Source organism: Carcharhinus amblyrhynchos, chromosome 7 (assembly GCF_965287045.1).
Source record: "Carcharhinus amblyrhynchos chromosome 7, sCarAmb.v2.hapA, whole genome shotgun sequence".
Taxonomy (NCBI): Eukaryota; Metazoa; Chordata; class Chondrichthyes; order Carcharhiniformes; family Carcharhinidae; genus Carcharhinus; species Carcharhinus amblyrhynchos.
The window spans coordinates 76,580,807-76,592,910 of NC_137330.1; positions in this window are offsets into that span (position 1 = coordinate 76,580,807).

Here is a 12,104-nt window from a genome sequence, read left to right on the forward strand (position 1 = left end):
AATATTGCTCACTGTGAACCAGTCTCCCATCTTTACATTTTTAATATCTGTATTAAGCTGCTCTTTCTGTAAACTGGTTGCAATGTGGTGTTCAACTTTTCTCAAATATGGGCATCAGCAAAGTAATAGTGCCATGATAAAACCTCCTGATATCACCTTCAAACTGTGCCAATATTGCAATGTATTTCCTAGCCTGATAGGTATATATTAAAGTACATACAATCTACAGGAGATAAAAGATAAAGAACAATATAAAATGGTTTTGCAATACTTTGTGAGATTTGTACATTGATATCGTACACGTTTAATCACTGTTTTGAAACAGACCAATCCACAGAATGGGAAGTAAAAGGTTGACATCAGCAGTATTTGATACTAATGTAACTGACAATGCAACTATCATGCAATGTTACATGATTAAGAGACCGCAATCTGTTGGGAACCACTTCTTGTGTAGAGTAGTGAGATGTGTATCTATATATAGATCTCTGAATACTCAAGAAATTTTTTCACGAATAACAATCTATGGTAGTATTCTTAGGGCAACAGGCAAACCCTAAAGAAATGCTATCAAGATGCTAAGACAAAAAGTCCCAAGACAAAACTCAGCACAATGCAAATTTAATGGAACAAAGTATTAATTCTGAAATATTGTGATATAATAGTTCATTCGGAAACAGCAATAGCTCACAGTTCCTTGAATGGACCAACTTTGTATCTTTTCACCCTTTGGAGTTGCATGAGTTGAGAGTGAGCAATGATTACAGAGCATCTTCCCCAAAGGATGTCAGAAATCTAGCTGGGCTTTCCTGACAATCCACAAAGAGATGGAGCAGAGAGGGAAGGGCCAATTGAGAGCAGGTCTATGAGGGTGATGGGTGTATTGGGGGAACGGGAGGGAAGGAAGCTGCTGTCACTGTGTACAAGGGTTGCTGGCAGAGAGAGGGAGGATGGAGATTGGGGCTGGACATCCAGGTGGGGGAAAAGGGTTCAGGACTGCCAGGCTGGGGGTGGGGTGGGGTGGGGGGGGGAGGTGGTGGCAGGAGTGGTGATGGTGTTGGTTTGGGAGATTGGGACTGGCTGGTGAGGAATTGATGAGATCAGGGCTGGCTGGGGAGGGAAGTGGGGGGTGGGGAGGAGTTGAGGGGACATCGGGGCTTGCCTGGAGATATCCAGAAGGCCAGCAGATTGGTGGTGGTGGTGGTGGTGGTGGTGTGGGGGGGCGGGGAGGGGGGGGGGAGGGTGGTGAGGGCTCTGCAAGGATAGTGATGGCGGGGTGGGGGGGGTGTGGTCATGGGGCTGGCCAGTGATAGGACTGGCCAGGAATCCGGAGGCCAGCAATGCAGGTCCACTGTGCATGTGCCTATCTCCGCACTGACAGATTGGCGCACGCACAGTGGCCCTCTCAGCATTATGCTGCCAGCCTCTTGGGTGGGAATAGGCCCCACCACTTGATTTCCACAGTGAGTCATGCTAGATCACGCTGTGATGCACAGAGTGTCAGAGATTCATTCTGGAAATCACACTGAACAAACCAGTGGGAGCTACTTCCACTTTCCCACAGACTAGGGACTTAGAATTATTTTGGGAGAATCCCAGTCTACATATTTGCCCTCAGTTTATGGTCACTATGAAGCAAGGGGATTTGTTGTTAACTACAAAGTAAGCCTCATTTGAGTGAGAATTTCATCTCTAACATCATGCAGTGATAAGGCAACTTTCTGCCGCATTCTTGAATGGACATTTCATTCAACAGTGTCCAAGCAGCAAATTGCTTTCAAGGATTTTCACAGACCCACAAATAGATTACAAAATGCGATAAAACGACTTTGAAGCATTATACATACTGGCAGTTAATGACTGGGGCATACACATGGGATGAAGGTAGAAAATAAAATAATCTGAGGATTCTTTGAAGAAAAGACGATTTGATAAAATGTTTGAAAATCAACTAATTAATCATTTAGCAGTTCTCCACAATTATTACATTCCTTTTTCCAAGGGTAGTTCTGTTTTTCATCACAGCTTATTAATCACATGAATCTTAAAAAGCCATTTACGCCTGATTGAACAAGGCATAACTTGTGAAGAGGTTTGTAATAGCATTATTGGAACATGAGAGTTGAAATTCTTGTTGGTTTTAGTGATTGTTGGCACTGGGCACAGCTGAAACTCTGATTGACCAAAAGCAAGTTCTTGACCTCTGCCTTAATCTACACATGCCTAGCACCCTGAAATTATGGTCAGTTTTGGAGGGGTAAAAAGGGTAAATGCTGACAGTTCATCATCAACCAAACCACCTTCCCCATTTCCCTCCTGAGCAAAGTCCAATATCTAACACCCTGGTTGATTCAGTGAGAAGTGGTACATGTATAGTATGACATGAGACATACAGTTCCACAGTCCCTGTAGTGTTGCGTTAATTGAATTAGGAAGTCAAAGTTAGCTATAACACCAAAAGCTTGTATTTATATAGAGCCTTTAACGTAACAAAACGCTGAGCTTTTAACCATTACTCTTAGTGTAGCATGCAAGAAACAATATCTTTCACTGTATCCCAATATATGAGACAATAATAAATTAAATCAATTTTTTTAAAAAAACCATGGTATTTTATATGAGTGTTGTAAAAAAATTTGATGCGGGGCCAGATATAAAGATATTAGGGAGAAGACCAAAAGTTTGGTCAAAAAAGTAGGACAAGATTTTCTGGATGCGCTTGCCCTGAAACTGGAAAATCCCACCCAAGGTCAACGGACCTTTTCATGGTTTGCCACTCGTCCACTCCGATTCCCTTGGCGGGCGGAATGGGAAAGTTCGCCCCATAGTCTTTAAGTAACATTTTAAAGTGGGAAAGAGGAAGATAACTCAAGGGATTTAGGACTTAGGCAATAGAAAGCATGGCCACCAATGTTGCGCCAATTAAAAGCAGGGGTACAAAAGAGGCTAGAATTAGAGGAGAACAGGTGTCTTGAAGGGATGTTGTTCTGGAGACAGTTATAGAGATGGGGAGGGGCAGCATCAGGGAGAAGTTTGAAAATAAGGATGATGCTTTAACAGTCAAGGGCTGCTCAGCCAGGAACCAATGAGGCTGATAGGTGAATACGGTGAATAAGGACACACTCAGTAGATTTTGAATTACTTCAAGTTCACAGATAATAGAAATTGGTAGCTATTAGGATTGTGTTGGAATAGTCAAGGTAAAATGTAACAAAGGCACGGTCAATGCTGCTCACACTGTTTATGATATAATTGTTGCTTTGGTGAAGCAATGCATATGCTCCGACTGGTGCTGTGTTGTGTTCTAGTAAAATGTCTTTTTTTTTCAAGCAAAATACTTTTGAAAAGGACAGTTAATAGTTGTAAATTACTATGGTTACATCTGACGCTAATGACACTAAGGGTGAATATCTCCACTGTTTGAACTTTTCCTCCTACTGGTGACTCGTGTTAAAATGGTCCTAGCTGATTTGTTAATTAATTGCATGGAATAAATTTTATCATTCTTCCTATAAGTATCTTTCCCTCTGTTTCCTCTCATTGGTATGCCCCCTAATGTCTCTATATTGCTATCATATATTAGTTTGCTCTGATCAACTTCAATGCCTAATATTTGTTACTGCCCAGTGTATGCAACAAGATTGCAGTAAAGGTACACGAGGTTGGATGTGGTCAGTGAGGGAGAACTTGGGGGTCACTTTCAATTTCTGCAAGGGCAGAAGACTTGAGAGTATCTCCAGTGGCACCTGTTAAAGATCCTTCCCAACTTAGAATTTTAGGGAAGTCAATGAAAATAATATTAAGACGAGTGTATAATGGTCAGTTGATTTGGCGCAGTCATTTTTCTGCGCCCTCCAACATCACCCCACTTCACATCTCCCCCCGCACCACCCTCCCCTTACCCCCACCCAACCCCCAGCTGGCTCTTGACATCTGTAACTCAACCCTCTGTGATGGAACATTCCGTATATCGACAATGCCCTGTGCAGTGAAATGCCTCTAAATCTCTCCTCATTGTCTTACTGGTGAGATTAAATTGATGACTCCTTGCCCCTAATCCAGCATCCAATCTTCGTATTTTCAGCTTAATCCTTCACAGTTCCAAAAACTTCCATCCATTGTCCCTTTGTTTTCCCTGCTCCTAATGAGGAAAATCCTTAATTTTGAACTTGTGTCCTCACAACTTCAGATTACTTTCACATGGCAAAGGTAGGTTGTGTGTGACACTCACTTGAGTTCAGTGATCATGAATTAAGAGCTTTCTGTTCTCCCTGGTGTAAATAGAAGGATGTGACTTTCCATATGGTTCTCCAGTTTGTTTGCCGTAACCATGGAACAATAGCATTGTCACTATTAATGTCATGTCTCCAGGTATCCGGCAGCTCCATCAAAAAAATGGTGAAATTAAATTGGCTACGTCATCAACAATGAACTGAAGGGGTATTGTTCAACAGTACCCAATGAATCAATATTGCCTCACAATGTGACATGTGTGACAATCCCCTCAATCTTCAAGGTTATTATCATTTTTTTCCAATGTTAACTTTAAAGTATTTAACTTACATCACCATAATGTTCCTCTAAAAAGAAGGGAGAGTATGCCATATACACAACCAAACAATAACCAAATACACTGGATAGAATTTTCTCAAAAGTAACTGTTGTAATGGCAAGTATGTGGAGTGATCTGAGCATTCTCTCTGGACTGCATTCATCCCACACTTAGTCACTTTTCGGGAGTGCAGTGAGTTGTACCCCACCACAAGGGAGGAGGAGCAGGCCTAAACATAGCAGTGAGCCTAGCTGCAAAGCATCTGGACACCATTTCGGAAGGGGACCTCAACCTCACATTGCACTGGGAGACCCCCATCTCTCCTCCCATTTACACTGGGAACCCCCCTCATCAGCAGCTTGTTTCCCCACTCCCTCCCCCACGTGAATCATCAACATCGGGGCATTAGGGTTCTCCCAATGGGTTCCCCTTTAGGACCCACAACATGTTCCTCGATCATGATCCCCGACATGCCATGCCATCACTCCTCACTTCATGATACACCCCTGCACGTCCTCCCCTGCACAAACACCACCACCCCCTGCCACTCCCGCACACCCCCACCCCCCGCCACATAGCGTCCCTGCATCAACTTCAAAGAACAAAAAACAATGAAAATTACAGCACAGGAACAGGCCCTTCAGCCCTCCATGCCTGCACTGACCATGCTGCCGACTGAACTAAAATCCCCTATCCTTCCGTTGATGATATCCCACTGTTTCCATCCCTATTCATGTATCTGTCAAGATGCCCCTTAAAAGTCACTACCATATTTGCTTCCACTACGTCCCCCGGTAATGAGTTCCAGGCACCCACTACTCTCTGTGTAAAAAATCTGCCTCGTGCATTTCCTTTAAACCTTGCCCCTCGCACCTTAAACCTATGCCCCCTAGTAATGGACTCCTCCACCCTGGAAAAAAGCTTCTGACTATCCACTCTGTCCATGCCTCTCATAATCTTGTAGACTTCTATCAGGTCACCCCACAGCCTCCGTTGTTCCAGTGAGAACAAACCAAGTTTCTCCAACCTTTCCTCATAGCTAATGCCCTCCATACCAGGCAACATCCTGGTAAATCTTTTCAGTACTCTCTCCAAAGCCTTCACACCCTTTTAGTAATGTGGCGATCATAGTTGAACACTATATTCCAAGTGTGGCCTAATCAAGGTTCAACATGACTTGCCAATTTTTAAACTCAATACTCCGGCCGATGAAGGCAAGCATGCCGTATGCCTTCCTGACTAGCTTCTCAACTTGCATTGCCACTTTCAGTGACCTGTGTACCTGTACATCCAGATCCCTTTGCCTATCAATACTTTTAAGGGTTATGAGATTTTCTTCCCTGCATAGCCCTCCCCTGCATATCCCTCTTTCATAGCCCTCCCCCACCATCATGTCCCCCACTCAGCCCCTAGCCCACTTAGACCCCACTCCCTCAGCAGTGCTCTGGTGGGCACTGCCAATGTGCCTGGCAGGCACTACCAAGTGCAGACTGCCCAATGGACACTGCTCAGCCATGTCCCCAACCACCCAGGGACTTTCCTGGGCTCAGAGCCCCTTGACATGACCCACAAACCTGGTCTCCGTTAGTGAAGACCAGGACTGATTCTCGCTAATCTTGTGCTGCAAAGGTCAGAAGATGCCAGGATCTGGGGGACTCCGGCATCAAACGGACTATGTATATTTAAATGCTAATTAGCCTTGCTCCCTTTCTGAATGTAATCTGATTCATGCCATTAGAAAGGGACTGGGTAGCACAACGGACTCAGTGACTGTGTGGAGTTGTACATTCTCCTCGTGTCTGCTTGGGTTTCCTCTGGGTGCTCTGGTTTTCTCCCACACTCCAACGATGTGCGGGTTAGATTGTCTGACTGCTAAATTGCCCCTTTGTGTCAGGTGCATTTGCAGGGTAAATATGTGGGGTTACGGGGTTAGGGCCTGCCATAACTTTAAGGATTGGGACGATTGTAAACTGTTTGGTGCCAGGGCAGAACCAATTTTTATGCTTGCACACAATTTTCTGGGATTGGCGCATTTTGCTCTAGGCACGGAAAATCACCCTCACTATATGTGAATCAGTGATATAAAGTAACAATGTTGCTGGAACAATATACTAACATATTGGATTCAAATGCTGTCACAAGATCTAAACGTTCATTGAAGTAAAACACTTTGAGTCTCAGACTTTGTTTTCTGACTTGATGTTCAAGGTGTGGCATAAACTGAAGTATTTTAACTCTCTGCATAAATTCAGGGCCTTTGTAATCTTCTGTATGCCTTTTCACAAGGACTTGACAGAGGATTTCCTGTCTTTTTCACCCTTCAAATCCGGAACTTCAAAGAATTAAATCGCTCCATAGATCAATGATTGTGTGTAACAGAAGTATCTTTGGGCCGTTGCTTCTCACATGTACTCCCAGTCTGTCCCTTTGTCCTTGGTCTGCTGTGTAACCTGGGCTATTCGTCTCTGTCAGCCCCTGAATCACAGCTCCTGCACCCAGGAGACCTTTGCTGCATCACCCTTCTCAAACTTAACCACTATTTTACAGATTATTGACTGGTCTGAGGTGTAATACATTCGCTTCTTCAACAAGGTCAAAGAGATCATTAAGACATAGTTCTACAGTGGGAATTTTGAGGCATAACCTTATCCATTCATCTAATTTACAGGGGTCTCAATTCTGGATTCAAAGTTGTTCCTTTCTCAATGGGAAGGTCAATGGAAACGTTCTTGCTTAGTTATAAGAGCTAAAATGAAAATAAGGTTTATTTATTAGTGTCACAAGTGGGATAACATTAAAAGATGTGCGAGTTAGTTTGATTGGCCATGCTAATAGATTAGTAGGGTAAATATGAAGGATTACGGGAATAGGGTCTGGGTGGGATTTTGTTTGGTGCAGACTTGATGGGCCAAATGGTCTCCTTCTGCACTGTTGGAATTCTATGATTCTATGACTAACACTGCAATGAAGTTATTCACAATGAAGTTATTGTGAAAATCCTCCAGTCGCCACACTCTGGCGCCTGTTCAGGTACACTGAGGGAGAATTTAGCATGGCCAATGCACCTAACCAACATGTCTTTTGGACTGTGGGAGGAAACCGGAGCACCCGGAGGAAACACATGCAGGCAGTAACCCAAGCCGGGAACCGAGCTTAGGTCATGGTTGCTGTGAGGCAGCAATGCTAACCACTGTGCCACCATGCCACCCATAAAAGAAAGTGACTAAAGGAAATCTGATGTCAAAAAATTAATATAGTAGGTCAGTTGGTGTCCATAAGTTAAGAAGAGTTAAATTTTCCAGGCTGATATGAAGACCATTTACTTCTTTTCGGCTGTTTGTTCTGATCAACCTGCTGTGCATTACTAACACTTTTTATTTTAAACCTTTCTTTCACAGTCAATTTTCACAAAGGATTTTCACAGTAACTTCATTGCAATGTTAATGTCAGCTTACTTGCGATACTAATAGAACGGAGAACAAAGATTAAAGAAAATTACAGCACAGGAACCGGCCCTTTGGCCCTCCAAGCCTGCACCGACCATGCTGCCCATCTGAGCTAAAATCCCCTGCCCTCCTGAGGGCAATATCCTTCTATTGCCATCCTATGCATATATTTATCCAGATGCCCCTTAAGATCACTATCGTATCTGCTTCCACTATCTCCCACGGCAACGAGTTCCAGGCACCAACCACCCTTTGGGTAAAGAAAACCTGCCTCATGCATCTCCTTTAAACCTTGCCCCTTGCACCTTAAACCTGTGCCCCCTAGTAATTGACTCTTCCACCCTGGGAAAAAGCTTCTGACTATCCACTCTGTTCATAAAGTTAATAAATAAACTTTAAACTTTAAGTCAATTATTCATTGGAGTGATGTACCATTATCCATAAATTCTATGTTTTTGAGCTTTTCACTAAATATTCTACACAAAATGCAGTATCGTTGATCATTCTTATAAGCAGATCTTACATCACCCACATCGGACCATAAACAAATGGCCAGGTTATTCAAATAAAGCAGATAAATGAATATTCCATGCAGAACAGTACATGTTGCAATAATTATAAACTTCATGATTCTTGATTCAAATTCAGACTAAAAACAAACATGTTGCCTGAATGTTCCATGTAATTAAATCACTGAAAATGGTTGCTCATATAGAACAACGCTATGTGACATTTAAGCAGAGTGTTCAAAATTATGAAGCAATTTCAGAGGGCAAATGAAATCAAACTGTTTGCACCGGTTGAAGGATCAATAACCATGAATCTTAGTCCCACACTAGAACTTGAAGACGTTTCCTAAGGCTGACATTTCAGTGCAGTAATGAGGCAATTCTGCATTGGTGATTTTGCCATCCTTTGGCCAGTTCAAGTGGCTATAAATGCCTGGGTTTTCACTTCAGAGTCAGGAGTGCAGACTCAGGGTATTTCCCAACTCAAAACCCGACCCAGGAGACAGTGACATGGAATGTCTGATTTTTGATCCGGCGCGATGTGCCCTGGGAAGCCCTTGGGGCAGCATTGTAGCAGAGTGATTAGCTCAGCTCCAGGGAACCGGGTTCAATTCCGGCCTCAGGTCATTGCCTGCGTGGAGTTTGCACATTCTCCCTGTGTCTGCGTGAGTTTCTTTTGGGTGCTCCAATTTCCCCCCATACTCCAAAGATATGTGGGTTAGGTGGATTGGCCATGCTAAATTGCCCTAGTGTCAGAGAATTAACAGAGTTAATACGTGGGGTTATAGAGATAGGGCCTGGATGGGATAGGTGTGGGTGCAGGCTCGATGATCCCAATGATCTCCTTCTGCACTATAGGGATCCTATGATTCTATAATTGATTGGGAATTGGGCCTGGCAACCCCAAAACTCTGTTTGTGGGATTTGTTAGCATTTTAACTCTGGAAGAGATCTTTTTGGAGGCAATGGTCTTTTGTCAAAAACACATTGATTTGATTTCATTTATTATCACAATTACTGATTGCTTCTTGACCAGATATGTTCTTGATTGTTGAACTTCTCAATTGCCACATCTGTATGGTTCTGGTCTCTGATCCATACTGTCTCTCCTGTTCCAAGAATTGGAAGCTCTTGAGCCCTATGCCTCTGGTTAAACATGCAAATTTGACTTGTTTGGTAAGCTTCTTCCTAACTTGATGAAGGTCTTTCAGCGTGACATTTGATCACAAGGTGAGGAGCAGGAAAAGAAGCTGAATCTTTGGTTTGTGGCCCGTCAGAAACTCGCAGGGGGAAAGCATGTTTTAAAATGGTGCCAAAAAATAACTTAAGCAGAGCGAGCTCAAAGTCATCATACTTTTTCAAAAGGTCTTTGACAGTGCGTACTCAACTTCTTGATTAGATTGTGGGTATTTTGGGGAGCTTGTGTCATGCACATGTGCTGGGTGCAAAACAATGAGCAAGTGGTACTTAAGCAGCAGCAGCAGGGAAATCCTAATTAGTTCAGCAAGAGAGTGGTAGTCTACGCTGATATGCCTGTCACAATTACACCTTAGGGTGGGAGATTATGAAGAAAAGTTTCCACCAATCTGTGAGCATCATTATTATATTCCAAGCTATCTGTTCATTATCTTTTAATACTATTAACCAATATAATTTTAATTTGTGTTAAAAGTTTAATCTTAGTAAATGTAAAGCATCATAGGAACTTACAGCATGGAAAGATGCCATTCAGCTCATAGAATAGTGGAATAGAATCTGTACAGTGCAGAAGGAGGCTGTTTGGCCCATCAAGTCGACACCGATCACAATCCCACCCAGTCCCTATCTCTGTAACTCCATATATTTGCCCTACTAGCCCCCCCTGACACGAGGGGAAATTTAGCATGGCCAATCAACGTAACCCACACATCTTTAGACTATGGTAGGAAACCGGAGCGCCCGGGGGAAACCCACGCAGACATGGAGAGAACATGCAGACTCCACATCGGCAGTGACCCGAGGCTGGAGTTGATCCCTGGTCCTTGGCACTGTGAGAAAACAGTGTTAATCACTGTGACACTGTGTCTGCACCAGCCAATAAGGAGCCTTCTTTCAGTAGCCACTTGTGATCTTTTAACCTTTCACCAGCAGTTCTTTAGCTGAATGGCAGAGGCAGTAAAACCCAGAACAATTTCTATTCTTTGCTTGTCACACTATCACGGTTAGTCACAGCCCGTGTTTATCCACAAAGTATGGTGAAATTAGCAATGCCTATTGCTATTGAGTAGCACTCAGCCACCATTCTTGCTTAATTTTGGTTTCAGTACATTCTTAGAAAGTCAAGCATTAAACCTTCTGCCTGTCCAATTCTACATTCACTGGCTGCAAAGTAGATGAATATCAGCAATGCTTGTTACAGTGCACATTCAGGACAATGGAAACTTCAGTACAGCAAGATCAAACTTGGCTCCTGATTTCATTTATTATTGTTTGCCAAATAAAAATATAAAAGAAATGTTTTAAATAAACAAAGCAATGATGATGCCTATACAAAACCTGAATGTTGCTCCCTCTGAACAGCAATTGAAAATGGGATGTTGCACATGTGTTTGAAGTAATGCAGAGGATGTTGAGAGTTAAGAACAGAAGAAATCATAAAACAAGAAAAGGATAATGAGGTCCTTTCACACATCATGTGCGATCTAACCTGTCATGGGCATATTACCTATTTAATATCCTGAGGAGAAGCTGTGCATAAGTGCTCCCTGATCCCCAAAGGTAATCTAACAGAAGTACAGAATATTAATCTCTCTCCACAACTTCATTATTCAACCTTAGTCTACTATCTTCCACAGACAACATCCGACTTCCTAAAATCAAGGATTACCATGTCCTATAAGATATTTCATCATCTTAGTTTATAACGATCTCTTCCCGTAATTTCATTTCAATTGCCAACCCAGTATTTATTCAGTTCTTCGAAGGCATTTGTAAATGCAATATCTTGTTTTAATGGCTTTCAAACACAAATCCAGCAAAACATCTCCAGCTACCAACTATTCCTTCCTGGAAGTAGTTTATTCCTCAACATATACAATGAATGGTTTGTTCAATTTACATTTCTGCCACTAGCGCCAAGGTTGTTGATTATTTTTCTAATCTTTATTTTTTACATATCTGATGTTACTTTATCAGTCAAGAAAGACAATTTATTTTAAATTGCTTTGACATGAGATGATCTTGATTAAAATCACAGAAGAATTTCCAATGTAAGATTTTGTGCTTGTTACCTTGTGAAATTTGCCTTTGCAGATAATGGGAAAAAGCACCCTTATTAAACTTCATAGAATACTTGAACTCTCTGCCAGCGAAGATTTTAATTAAGAACAAAGAGAATTCTAAAGAAGTCTGTGTTATGCTGTTCACTCTGATTAACATGATTGCTCTGTTTCTCTGAGAGATTTTGTTCACACAAATTATTTTAAGAGTAGCACTGCATAGAGCCACCTTCCCAATCGTCCGTCTTCAGACCTTGATGAAAAAAGTCAATGTCTTGAGAAAAGATACTACAGGAAGTCAACAAATTTCCCTCCAAGTATCTCTCCTTTCTGCAATGCT